The following is a 13,628-nucleotide window of genomic DNA, read 5'->3' as shown; positions in this document are numbered from 1 at the left end:
AGGTTATCTGTTTGTGTTTCAATGTTTGACAAAGTCCTGGTTCATATATATAATGAGAGAAAAATGTTGCATTCTTCCCATATGAGACACCATGGGTAATAATAAGCAGCGATCAGATGCCTGAGGGTTCGTAGCGCTATATACATGCACAATTATTATTATTATTTTTATTATATTGGCCGCTTTTTGGTGTGTTAAACATGAACCTGTGAAAATAAGGCAGCTAATTAAATATATCGCACAAAAACGTTTTAAACTGTCCTGGAGGAGGGCATTTATTGTAGGCAGCGAACATGTACTTTGCGTGGGCTTTCAAAATAAGAATGCTCCTTTGCAATTCTTAACAAGCGTTAAGAACGTCTTGTCCAAAACAATGGTCTCTTAAATTAACCATCATGTGTAAATCGCTCCCACTTTCCATGCTCTGCTCAAGTGCAGTACGAATGGCAAAGGTGCCCTGCTGCCGGTCTGGCTGTTTAAAGATCCATTGGGGGTCAAGCTACCCCCCTCCTCCCACCTACCCCTCTGCTCTTTACGCCACTCCACATAGGTAATAACTGTGACAATTCATGTACTGCACATCACAGTGCGTTTGTCTCCTGCCCTACACATGCAATACCCATTTAAACTTTGGCGTATTAAAGACTCAGTCTGTGATATTTTCTGTAATAACACTGATGTCACAATTCATGCAAATAAGGGACATACTTGCCAACCCTACCGATTTAGGCGGTAGGATACTGCTTTTTAAGCAGTCCTACCGCCTACCGATTTAGTGACAACAAATACTGATTTTTTTATTTTTTATTTTAAATTTAAAAAAAAAAATATATATATATATATGTTTTGGCCTGGCTGCCTGAGGCCCGGGGCGCTAGACTCCCCAGGGCGCATTTAGCCCCCACCACGCCAGCTCGGGGGAGTCTTTCAAGGGCTCCCCCGAGTTGGCGTAGCGGGAGAAGGTGCGACATGCAGGCTTTTGACGTAAAAGGCGCCCACGGCGGCGGGCTAAATGCGCCCTTCTGCCGCAGGTGCCTTTGACAAAAAGCACCATTAATCCCCTACCACGCCAGCTCAGGGGAGTCTTTCAAGGGCTCCCCCGAGCTGGCGTGGTGGCAGAAGGCATGGCAGGCGCCTCATTGTCATTGAATGCACCCGAGGAGGCAGGCTCATTCAATGACAATGGGCTGCTGATGCGCCGTATTCCTATCATTACCTCCTCGCCTGACTATTTTTGAAACTTTAAGATTCCTACAGATTTTTGATCACAGAATGTTGGCATGTATGAAGGGAGGCACACATATTTTACCCCCTAGCTCCCCGCAAATCTTAGGGTTGGTCCTGCATTTAAACTGTATGCAGCTGAATGTTGTTTTTATCAAGTATTGCTCTTAGCGTAGTGGGTGTGATCTCGATTAGAAGGGAAAAGTCGGAGATTGTATCTACTGAAGGTGTCCAAAAAAGGATTGGCAACTTGAATTAGAATCAACATAAATGATATACCTGGTGGAAAAAATAGCCTGTTGCTTCATCCTCTCAAAGGTCTGTTAATATGAACGTTTCATGTCAGCAGCGTGTACAGCCAAGCGAAACTTGCACTGGTGAACTAAATCCTTTCATCACAAATCGGCGCCTTTCATTTCGAAGGGCTACTGCGTCACAAGCAGTGAACGTCCAGACATTCGAGCACCTACTCTTCGAGTACGCCCCTTATGGCGTCACTTCGCTCTCGGTATCGCTCGCAGTACGCTCTAGAGCGGATTCACAATTCTGTCCCTGCCTGATTCTGTGCTCGGGGGTTTCAGGGTCTAGGCTGTATTTTAGTGCATAGGGTTGTACTGCCTGGTTTTCTGCCCAACCAGCTGACGGTTTGGTCCGTGATAGGGCTTCGTTTCCAGAGACCGCAAAGGTGAGAGCGCATCGCCTGAGCGCGATTAACTTTCTCCATGTATGCAGAGGGCTTTCACTGTTTGTGTTACGTGATTTATCGTAGAGAAGACACTTCACCACCTGCTGATGTGCACACAGGCCTTTGGAGTAATTGGCCGGCTTAGCCGTCGTTAACTGGCCCAGTAGATAGACCGAACACCAGTTTTCAGTTGGCACACTTTAGTTATATTGTACTTTGATCCTCCACCTGTTTGCCAATGTATGATTTTTTTTCGATATGCATTCTGTTTTGAGTGTTGCATCCTACCGAGGTTGGCTTTATCCTAACCCCCTCTCTCGGAATATTAAAGAATGTGCAGTCTTTTAGGATGTAAGGACCACTTTGCATCTTTGCAATGGCAAATCCCCCTCATACACTGAGTTGGGGGTTATATTCTATTAAATACACGGAGCCTGGTATTATCACATTGCATCATCATCCAGCAGCAGATACAAAATATTTTTTAAGAATTTTCATTTTTAATTATTTACACATTTAAATAAAGTTAAATTTTGAGAAAGAACGCGAGGGGGGGGGGGGGTTGATAAAAGCGTTTACCTCTGTTTTTTGCTTAATTTGTTCTGGGGCTGTTGTTGCGGAGTGAGGGGTGTGTAACGTGTCCTGCTCCCTTTCCGATCTGCCATACAAATGGGGGTGATTTAACACCAGCATGGAGTTTCATGCTGGGGTCAATGCAGCGATTCTTATGAAATCCAACTGCAATTACCACTTGGTGACAGCAGGCATATTCCTTACGACTCTGCTGTAAATGCTTTGCAAGCGGCATTTACACTTTTCCACCACATAGTTGCATTAAAGGCAGAAATCGCCTTTGCTTTACCCTTCAATTTTCCTTTAGGTGGTGGAAAGGAGGGACATTTCACGGAGCATGTTTTATCTGAATCTGAGTAACCTTAAAAATGGACATTTTATGATGGATCTTAGAAGTGGGAGAGACCCTGTGCGAAGTACTATGTAAGAACACTATATATATTTTGCCAATTGCAAATTTGCTGTAGAGGGTGTTGCCATTTATATCAATACATTGAACTAGAAGACGTTTTTAACAGGCGTTTTCCTGCCATCTATGCTAAAAAGTTAACATCCTGCTGTAAAATTGTTGAAAATAAACCACTGGAAAGTGACATGTAAACATTTCTTAGAAAGGCAGGAAGTTATTGAGCAAACACGAAAGGAAAACAAGCACTGGCAATGCCAAAAGTTAGGGCTTTTGTTACCTGCCAAATGCCTAATACATTTGCACCAGCTAAAACTAGTTATTGAGCAAACACGAAAGGAAAACAAGCACTGGCAATGCCAAAAGTTAGGGCTTTTGTTACCTGCCAAATGCCTAATACTTTTGCACCAGCTAAAACTAGTGGCGTTTGGCAATGTTTGTAACAAGACTCCAGAGAAGGACATGCAGTGCTCATAAATTGAGTGGCTGAAGCAAACCTGGTTTTATTACACCAATATCAGGTTTACAGCTCCAAATTAAGTCATTAACTCTCACATGGCCACTTTGAAAAAACACTGGAAGGCAATTCGAGCACACAGTTTGATGGTAAGGGTGGATTAAAGCAAGCTCAAAGACTTCCCACGAGGAGGTGTTTTGCGCAGCACTTTACGGTCATGCAGACCACTCTGGGGATGCTGGTGCTCGTAAAGGTGCCTGGGAAACAGGACTACATTTCCCAGAACTGCTCACGGTCATGAGGGGGAAGAGCTCACGCTGGTGCTCAAATGCATGAAGGCTGGGGTGAACTGGCCAATAGGTAACTCTGGACATTTCCTGGTAGGCCTCTGCACCCTGGGCCTCTTTTCTGTGATATTTCCAAATGTTCCCGTAGCAAAAGGGTTGGGCTTGTCGGAAATGTGTAATATGGGGCCACTTTTGGTTCCCAGTCCACCCCTGCATGAAGGGTAACACAAAGGAGGATGCAGCTCTCAACATATCCGACGAGTCCTGTATGTTTAGAACTCGTTGTTCATGATACTATGTTGTCAGTTTCCCCTCTGTCTCCACAGCCTTGCCTCTGCGAGGCCATCTGCTCGTCTGCATGGCTTACTATTCCACTCTGCCAGTGTCTAAGAGACTGCTGTGTTACATTGAAAGTTTAAGGGTGGTATAAATTACTCTGGCTCTGCAGGTGACGTAGACAGCTTTACTGGGTTCGTAGGTTACAGGTAAGTACAATAGGAGTAGATATGGTATACATAAGACAAGTCCTTAGTATGAGAGACAAGTTCTTAATCTAAGAGACACCCACCGGTCCCCCTGTGCTCAAGCATCAGTTCCCAACTGACTCTCTGGAATCACAGCAGCTTTACATAATAACATTCGACAGAGCCAACACTCCATACTCAACACTCTAAGGTCAGACACACACACCAGAAACAACCAGATAAGGTAGAACCCAACACATCTTCCCCCTTACATAACAATACAAACACTACGGAAGAGACAGAAGGAACAGTCACCACCAAAAATGTATAAGACCACAAAACATAGACTATCCTTGTAAATTCACCTATCCAGAAAACCGCTCCAAGCAATAAAGCTATTCCCCTCCAAAGACCCTTAAAGTAGCTACCAAATAGCCATACCTCCACAAGAACTATCAACAGTACCATAACAGGCCTATTATGCAACTCGCACAAGTAAACCAGCCCACCATCCTGCGCAAAACCAACACCAACTAACTAAACTACATGCCACATTGCAACCAATATGTTTTCACTCAGCATACTAAATATGATGGCCCCACACTCATCAGCCACAGTAACTCACATCACATACCACTTCAATAGTTGTTACCAAAACAACCCAATTAGGTCTAAAGTTGACCTCAGTGAAGCCGCTTAATCGCTGCACAAATATGTGACCAAAAAAACAAAATCGCAGTAATACGAGTCCTACAGTAAACATCAAAACAATAAACGTAACAGAATTAGTATTTCCCATGAAACCTAAACCAAATGCATTGCAGTGATACAGAGCGTACGGTAAACGCCATAAAAATGTGAAGAAATTTCACATTTCATTCCAAATTATGATGGAACCATTGTAATCCAAGCGCTACCCAAAAGGAAGTCAGTAGAATCAGCTGTTTCCGTACTTTGGGTCACGCCGTAGTCCAATTCACACAGAAGCGAAAGGATAACAACGTTGCATACTCACGACCTGATAATACGAAATCCTCAACAGTGACATCCTAAATACACATTGATGTATCTCCCTTTCAAGTCCCTGTAGCACTCAGATGCACCGATCCAACTGTTCCAGTGAACGCTAAGGCACGTTGGAAGGTCCTTTACCCCCAGAACTTCTACTCGTTGAGCACGTTAGAGACATGTCGGCAGTCCTTTTCTTTTTTGGAACTCCCAATACCTTGCCGTAATCTAGTTCTGACTGCTGCAGGTTCCAAGAACACTGGTATCAACGTTCTCCACCAGCACATATCGCTGGTACCCCACAGAGCCTGATGACGTCACCATTGCTGTGCGGACCTCAAACACGACCACATCTCCCAGGGCCAACCGTCATCTGGCCCACACCAGCCATGATGTCCACACACCAAAGCAGGCTGAACTCCAACAACACACCACATCCAATCCATAACCTGTAAGGACTTTGACTAACTCCTTCACTGTAGCTCCGGTCTCTCCTCTTAGTTGCAGTTCTCAACGTTGACCACCAGAATCACTAGATTGTTCCCTGGCCCCTTACAATCTGCCATTGTAAGCTGCCACTCCCTTCCATTTTGCCATGTCTCAGCTCTCCAATAATTCTCTCAGGCGCTTGCTGTGGTGAAGGGAGATTACCAAGTGGCTAAGTGACAGAACCATTAAAGGTGCGCAGCGCTGCCCCTCAAAATCACTCCAGATGTCCCTGCCCACTCAAGACATGCATGGCACGGGGTGTGCTCACCTTGGGGCTAGGGCATGAGGGTGGCGTTGGATCCTGCTGTTTCCTCACTGCTTCCTGGTGGGAAACTTCTTTTCCACCACTTGTCCTCTCGTTCCAGTTTGTTCACTTCTTTAACCCTTTTCTGTACTTAGCTTGCTCCTTGCTCCTTTTCTGTACCTTCTTCCCTTCAGTCTCCAAGATCCTCGTCACCAGTGTTACATTGGAAGCTTTAGGGGTGGTATAAATTACTCTGGAGCCTCAGGTGACGTAGACAGCTTTACTGGGTTTGTAGGTTACAGGTAAGTACAATAGGAGTAGATATGGTATACATAAGACAAGTCCTTAGTATGAGAGACAAGTTCTTAATCTAAGAGACATCCACCGGTCCCCCTGTGCTCAAGCATCAGTTCCCAACTCACTCTCTGGAATCACAGCAGCTTTACATAATAACATTCTACAGAGCCAACACTCCATACTCAACACTCTAAGCACAGACACACACACCAGAAACAACCAGATAAGGTAGAACCCAACATGCTGTTTACTGTACCCAAGGCTTCATCTGACCCACTCTGTACAGATGCCATGCCATCTTAAAGGGTTGCCTTTTTGTAACCAGTTTGCTCAGAACCTCTCCAAACCGATGACATGCTAGCCTAAAGCACTGCTTTTGCATTAACCCTGTTTGCTCTGAACATTGGTGTACCAGCACCACGCTAGTCTAAGGGACAGCCTTTGCCTTACCTCTGATATGCTTGGAAGTGCCTTTTGCCTGTTCCTAGTGTTCTTTTGTACTGCTGGCTTCTGCTGCCCAATGGGACGGAACTCTGCTGAATTCTCCTTTCCTCCTGGTTTTGTGGATCTACCTTTCTCTGACATTGATTTTCTTAGTTCATCCTCATTTCGCCAGATCAGGTTCTAGTGTCCTTTTCTCTGTTCTTCAGTATCCTTGGACAGAACAGCAAGTGATTCATAGTACCTTGCACATTATGGCGACAGAAGGGGTTGTTGAGTCAATTTCCTAACCTGCTGGTTTCCTCCCTCTAGATCTTGTGGGGGACCTACCCTACCTGTTTGCTCTTCTGGTGGGAATTTAAGACTGGTTGGAACCCTCTTGGGGATCGGATTGGACTCGCCAACAGACACTTATCCTCGGCACCTGACTGTCATGGCGGCCCGGTAACCTTTCCGCTTCGAGTGACTATGGAACATTTGGCTACTCCCTGGTTTAGTGGGAACGTATTCACAAGGATGACCACCCTGATGATTATAGTCTCTTCCTTGAGACCATCACTGACTATTGCCTATTTGTGTTTGCCCTTGCAAGTCACATCACCTATGTGTAAAGTGCCCACACAGAAAACATCATCTGGGTGTTGAGGGTGGTAGTGCCCCAGTGTTTGAAGTACCATCTCTGTTCTTTTCTGTGGAGTATTTTCCTTCAGAGTTTTGGAGGCCTTTCTTGGAAGAAGGTTTTGAACTTGTGCCCCCTAATCCTTGAGGTTTTTACTTTTGTAAGAAGCCTTCTCTTCTGGTTTTAGGCGTGCTTGCCAGAGTCTTAATGTGGATGCGAGAACTCCCATAACGGTCAGCAGACTTTGCAAGCTCCATAACGTTCTGAGATATCTTTGTCCTCTGGATGCTGGTGTAACTGTGTCTCACAATTATTAAGAATATGATCGCATGCAAACAAATGTGTAATGTCATAGGGCCTCATGAGTAGTGAATTTAGTCCTTAGTATTTTCAAAATTGACAACATCGAGAAGTTACATTTGATAAAACATTCATTTTTTAGGGACACACAATCTTATCACGTGATCATGTTCTTCGAGTCATCCTGAGCTGTTTGTAAGTCAGACATAGGGGACGGACAAGGGGATATGTTTCACACACTGCTTTATTCCACAATAAAGAAAAAAACGTATGTAAGCCATATTACTATGATGAATTCTCTACTCTTAAAAAACCATAAAAAGTGTGCTCAACAGGAGATCGAACAAATAAACACTCATCTATTTAACTGTAACCTACTGTTCAAGCTACCACTATGAAAGACTGAAAACAACTATGCAATCATTTAGAATAGCATGGCTCTCCCCCTGTATGTTTGGTGGTGGCTGTTTTAATTATTGTAATTTATAAAAGAATGTGTCTCAAAGTTCCATTTTAGGCCAACAGACTTTGTCAGTAAATCCCAGTAGTTCTTTGTTCATTCCCCACTGAGAGAGATGGAAAAAACAAGGAAGTCCTCTGACTTCTGGTGTCTGATATTCACCAAACACTCCATTCTATTGTTCCTGACTCGGACACCCCTGTATTCTGTTTCGGGAAGGCTCAATGTTTACTTTGCCTGACTCGTGCTTTGGCTGTGATTGTAGTTTTGCTCAACACTTCCTGGGTCTTTGTGTTTTATCACTGGTTGTGCTTCTGGCCTGCTTGGCACCGTCTTGGTTGCAACAATTCTGGTGACTTCTCTTACTCCCTCTAGGGTCCTTTCGGTATCAGCCCCATCTGGGCTATGGGTCAGCTTGGCCCCACTTGTCTTATCTGTCTGTTTATCTTATCCCCCTCTGGGGTCTTGCGGATGGCAGCCCTGGATGGGCAATGGGCTGGCTTGACCCTGCTTTGATTTATGTTTTCCCGACCATTATTCTCGCCCCCTACAGGGGTCTTCTCACTGGCATCCCTGGGTGGGCTATAGGGTGGCTTGGCCTGCATGTTTTACAGTTTCTCTGATGGTTGCTCACACCCCATTCTGGGGTTTTCGGACCTTCAGCCCCGGCTGGGTTATATATCTCTCTCACTACCCACTACTAGTGTGGGCCACGTACCTGCAGTCCAGCGGCGGACTTCGGTCTTGCAGGCAGTCTTTCCGGCATGCACGGACCCCTTTGTGTCTTGTGCGTCAAGGATGCACAGCCAATGGATTTGTCTATGCTCCTTCCTGCTACGTGGGAAAAGTTAGTCTGCATTACCACCTCCATCTGCATAAGTGGTTCCTTTTCCCAGTGGCCTCGGATTCAGCGGGTTCTCTGCCGCTGCAGGAGAGGTATCGCTCTGCGGGCTGCTTCCGGTTTCCCCCATCCACGCCGACTGCATGGTTCCCCGGTTGGGCTTCCCCTGAGGTGGCTGGACTTCCTTCTCTGCGTGATAGCACAGGCCAGTGTTTGCTACTCATCAGCTTGTCTCCTTCTCTTCAGACCCATCAGCATATTTCAGGGCCTGCTTGGAGTGGAGGAAGGTCTCCCATCTGTTCTGGTTTGCAGATGGAGTTTGTATCAGAGGTGGGTCAGAGACCAAGCCATCCACCCAAATGTGTCCTTGCATATGGTGAACCTGCTCAATTTCTGCATACCCAATGAATGCTTGTGACTTGTCATTAAGGGGAGGAGAATGGGAATAACTGTTCCAGCAGTCGTCCCCAGGGAGGTGGGGTGTCACCCCCAATGTGATCCCGCTTTCCCTGTCCTCTAGGGAGTATTTTGTACAGCAGGCTCATCACCCCAGTCCCAGAGAGGGTGGCCCGCGGTTGGGGAGAAGGGGCAAAATCCCTAGATTCAACAAAGCTCTCTAAAATAGTAATTGTACAATTTATAATTGGAGTTCTTTGGCTAAAAACCTTCAATATTATTGTAACTTAGATGATATAATGAATGTCTTTGTGAATCGTGAAAAGAGAGCACATTTTCCATGTTCTTCATGGTTGCCATTGAGCTTAAAACTTTTATTAGGATTTGAAAGATAAAAAGATGATGGTTTTTCAGCTTTAGAAGTAGAATGCTTTCAAGCAGTTCAGATTTGTGCCAATTTTATTCAAAAGCTTTGGGGTTTGGCAGAAGTTCATCAGGCTGGCTGAAGACATTCTTTGGATAAATATGCCTATTAAGAGCTAGCGGAATGATCGTGGGACTGTAAGTGATTCATCAGGGTGGCACCCCACAATTCTGTCTCCACCTGCTGGAACTGGAAGCCTAACTCTGCTGCCTCAAACAAATCAAATATATAATTCCCCCCCTCGTATGGCTGCACTAGATCCTTGAGGGCATGGCACTGAGGGGTTCCCTGTGTTCCCTGTCTTTAAACACTTCGCCCGCCAGAAGATTGCATGTGGCCCTCCCTCTATCTCCAGCATTACATGATTCTTTTGTTTCTGTTATGTTAATGCTACTTCCCTTTCTTCTAGAAGGAACTTCCTATTGCGGTCAGCCCAGAGTTACTACGTATGGAGGTGGCTGAAACTCAGGACCTTTGGGAAATCACACTACCTTCCCTTTGGTAAAAGTGGCAAGAGCAGATTTCCCTGTCCCTTTTTTTCTGCTATGCCCCCCACTGAAATAAGTACTTTGCTTTGGGTCTCAGGGTCACTAACCGTCCTCAAGGTCTCCACCCTCTTTGCTTCCTCAAAAGCTTGGATATTCTTTAGTATTTCAGGCTTGCTAGCCTTACTGTGACAGAGTCCCCTTTCCTGACACAAATTGCAAAAGGACACTGACTTTCAAGCCCTTCAAGGAATCCATGTTCAGTTTCAAGACCTTTCCTGATAATGTTTCTAATGTTGCCTGCACAGTTCTTTTATTTTGGCTGACAAGCTTGAGGCGTAGTCCAAGCTAGATTCCAACCACTTGCCTCTCTGTGATGAAATTACTTCTACTCTGCAGCAGGACATGGGTGAGTAGTGGTTTCTAAACCTCTACTCCGTCCCACCCTACTAAACCAGCAGTTATCTCATTCATAAAGATGATACTGTTACAGCACAAATTCTATAAATCCTTCGCCTATATAAGGTAGCATCAGCCTAGGACAAGCTACACTCTTCAAGAGGGGGTGTTAACCCTCCAGGGAAGAATCCAAAAGAACAGAACTGTGGTAGCAAAATAAAAGAACTGTTAAATCAAGTTATTCTAAAAAGTAAGATATTAATTACACTAAAAGCACAAACTATTAAAAGCACAAGAAACCCCCTCCTGAAAGGAAATCGAGACATCTGGAGAAAAGGGGCCCTATGGGTATGACGATAAGGGTATTCAGGCAAATAGTCTTTGTCGAAAGTTGAAGAATATGTCTATAAGTTATAAAATCTCATCTTAATTGTCACAGGGCCCATGGAACAAGGCCAAATTTAAAGTATCACTTGATGCACAGTAAAAATAAATTCTATGCCACATTAAGAATATACGGGTAGAGTGGCACAACCAATGTAGGCCATCCAGCCGCATAACACTTAGCATGCTTCCTTTGCCCTTGCTGCCCAGTAAAGAAATACCATGGTACCATTAGAGTATATGGCCAGACTGGTACTGCCAAAGTAAGGTAGTCTAGCCACTGCGATGACTTTAGGCAATTTGTCCTTTCTTCCCAGTGGGGAGCCACCCCCTTTGAGGCTAGGGAGGTGAGCCCACCAAGCAGAACCTCACTTGAAGTGACTCTCCTATGTGGCACGAGGACACCCATTCCTTTATGGCACGCCTTCCAAAGAACAACATTTCTGCCTATATGGGAGTAGAAGAAACCAATGGTACAACTATATGGCCTACAACCAAGACTGATAACACTTTCTACTATTGGCGCAAGTTAATGCTGGAGGCCAGTTAAAGTCAGCTGTGGACTTACAACAACACACCCCTTTTATGTATGCAAGCATTCATATATATAAAGAGAATCCTATACGGAGGCAAGTCCCTAGTGTGCTGACATCCTGGAGGGGAGGAGCCACACTAGATCACATAGCCTGCTGTACCGTGGAGAGAAGCGGGGAAGTAGAGATGCCAGAAGACTGGTGCAGAGAGAGGCGACACAGCAGAATGACAGAGATGGGAAAATCATCTTCCTTTGTGGTGTGACCACGGTGCAGCCGCGATGGGTCAGGGGCCTAGGAAACAGCACTGAGGCCAGGAGGGAATCGAGGAAAGAATCCTCCATTCTGATTTCAAGAAGCCAGAAGTCTGCTGTGCCAGGGACCATTCAAGAAGCAGAGGCTTATGGGCCAAGAACAGCGAGAAGGAAGGCAAATGGCCCAGCCCCACTGGGACGCCAGCTCGAGGACACCAAGAGATACAAAAGGTAACAGGGTTGCCTATGGTAGAGGGAGGTGAGTGGAGACCCACGGACCAAGAGAAAGAGGGTTACGGGAGCCTGAGAAACCGGAGAGATGACTATGTGATAGAAATATTAAAAGCAACAAAACGCTTAAGAAGCACAGAATGCCAAAGTGGTTTGGAAGGCCCAAGAGAGATACGAGACAAGGGGGTCATGGTATATAAACCCGAAGGGACATTTGGGAAAACTAAGGACACCTGGAGGGTTCAAGCAAGTGAATCAGAACATAAAGCCAAGGAAGAGAAAATGGCTATGGTGTTGTGAAAAGAGAAATCATTCACAAAAATAAAGGACTAGAGACATTTAATTTAAAAACAGTGTTGCAATTTTTCCTGAAGAGTTTAAAAGGAGAGTGGAAAACGTATTCATCCTGAACTGTTTGTGCAAAATATGTCGAGAGCGAGATCCTCTGAACATTGACCCAAGAAAGCCAGAGTGAGAAGGCCATCACCATTTTCTGTTATTTGGATATAGTGGAAGGGCTTGATAGCAGATAGATCACGGACTGAGGACTGCCTTTTTTTTGTTGAGGACTGACAAGCACCCTTAGTTTACTTTATAGTTGGGGAAATCCCTCACAGCCATAGGGACAGTGAGGCATTTTTCTTTTAATTATCATTAAACACATTTAACATGTCATCCCTAAGGCCCTCTCCTTCTGCTTCACTTCGCCATGTAATAAAACTTTCATGTTTGTTTTACCCTTGAAGCACAGTAAATAATTTTACTGTGGATCAAGGTAAAGCAAAAGAAAGCCAAGCACCAACAGCACCCAACTCTAAATTTAGCAGCTAGCTCCCCCTTCACACATGCAGGTACACACGCTCTCTTTTACACACATTCATACAGCATATACTCTGTCAATCAGCAGCACATTCAAACAACTGCTTGTTTGCATGCATACATGAAAACAAACACAAAGAATATATTTGCACATACTGTGATGATTCACTAGATGTCACTTCTCCCTGGGGGGGGGACCCTTCTCATGAGACTAGAGAGATGAGGCTGCTATCCAATATTCCCCCTAGTGGTGGTTTAATGCGGAAGGACGACCACCTAGCTGATAGGCAGCACAACTCCTGAACTCCAACCTGCCCGGAACCTCTATCACCCTTTCACCACCCCCCTCTGGCTGATACATCCATGTCTTAGTGTGACATCATGTCAGTTTCCCTTACTGAGAAAAAGGAGATCATCTGAGGCATAAAGATTAGCACCAATGCAAGTACCGAGAAAAGGTGGCCTCAAGGAGCCATGAAGAGTCACCCTTGAAACGGGAGGAAACGCTATAGTGCTCCGTGTGGGGTTGTTCACTTAAGCAACATGAAAATAGATGAAGGACTCAGTGAAAGAGAGAAAAGTCCTGGATGCGGTCCAGCCGAAAAGGAGAGAAGCACGGGAGAAAGTACAACTTGGGTTACGCCAGGAAGACGTGGAGAGCGCTACGAAGAAGCTGAAAGCCAACTTCGAATGGATTGTGTCCTCCAACGTATTCCACATGATTGACATGTAATGTCCAAGATGTGGAATACGTTGGAGGAACATCCAGTCGAAAGAACGTTACCAGTTGGTAAGTAACTTGTTCATCTGCTGGAGACTGGAAGCAGACGGTGAGAATCCTTTGCCTGGTGGTCTGGAGCTGGTCAGGAACATGGCTGGAGACTGAGAAGTGGTGGCACAACCTTGGA

General features: G+C 45.2%; 1 protein-coding gene across 1 annotated transcript in view; it reads left to right on the top strand.

Moving 5' to 3' along the window:
• The first annotated feature begins 1,763 nt into the window (after window positions 1-1,763).
• LOC138493214 (phospholipid scramblase 1-like) overlaps window positions 1,764-13,628 on the top strand; it is a 562,563-nt gene continuing 550,698 nt past the window's right edge. The window contains exon 1 of the mRNA XM_069620366.1: window positions 1,764-1,909. The gene's annotated coding sequence lies outside the window, so the exon portion shown is untranslated. The remainder of the gene's footprint in view (window positions 1,910-13,628) is intronic.

The sequence above is a fragment of the Ambystoma mexicanum genome, chromosome 10, assembly GCF_040938575.1.
Source record: "Ambystoma mexicanum isolate Mex_15411 chromosome 10, UKY_AmexF1_1, whole genome shotgun sequence".
Lineage (NCBI taxonomy): Eukaryota > Metazoa > Chordata > Amphibia > Caudata > Ambystomatidae > Ambystoma > Ambystoma mexicanum.
Note: the sequence above shows the minus strand (reverse complement) of the source record. Positions and strands in the feature narration are given on the sequence as shown.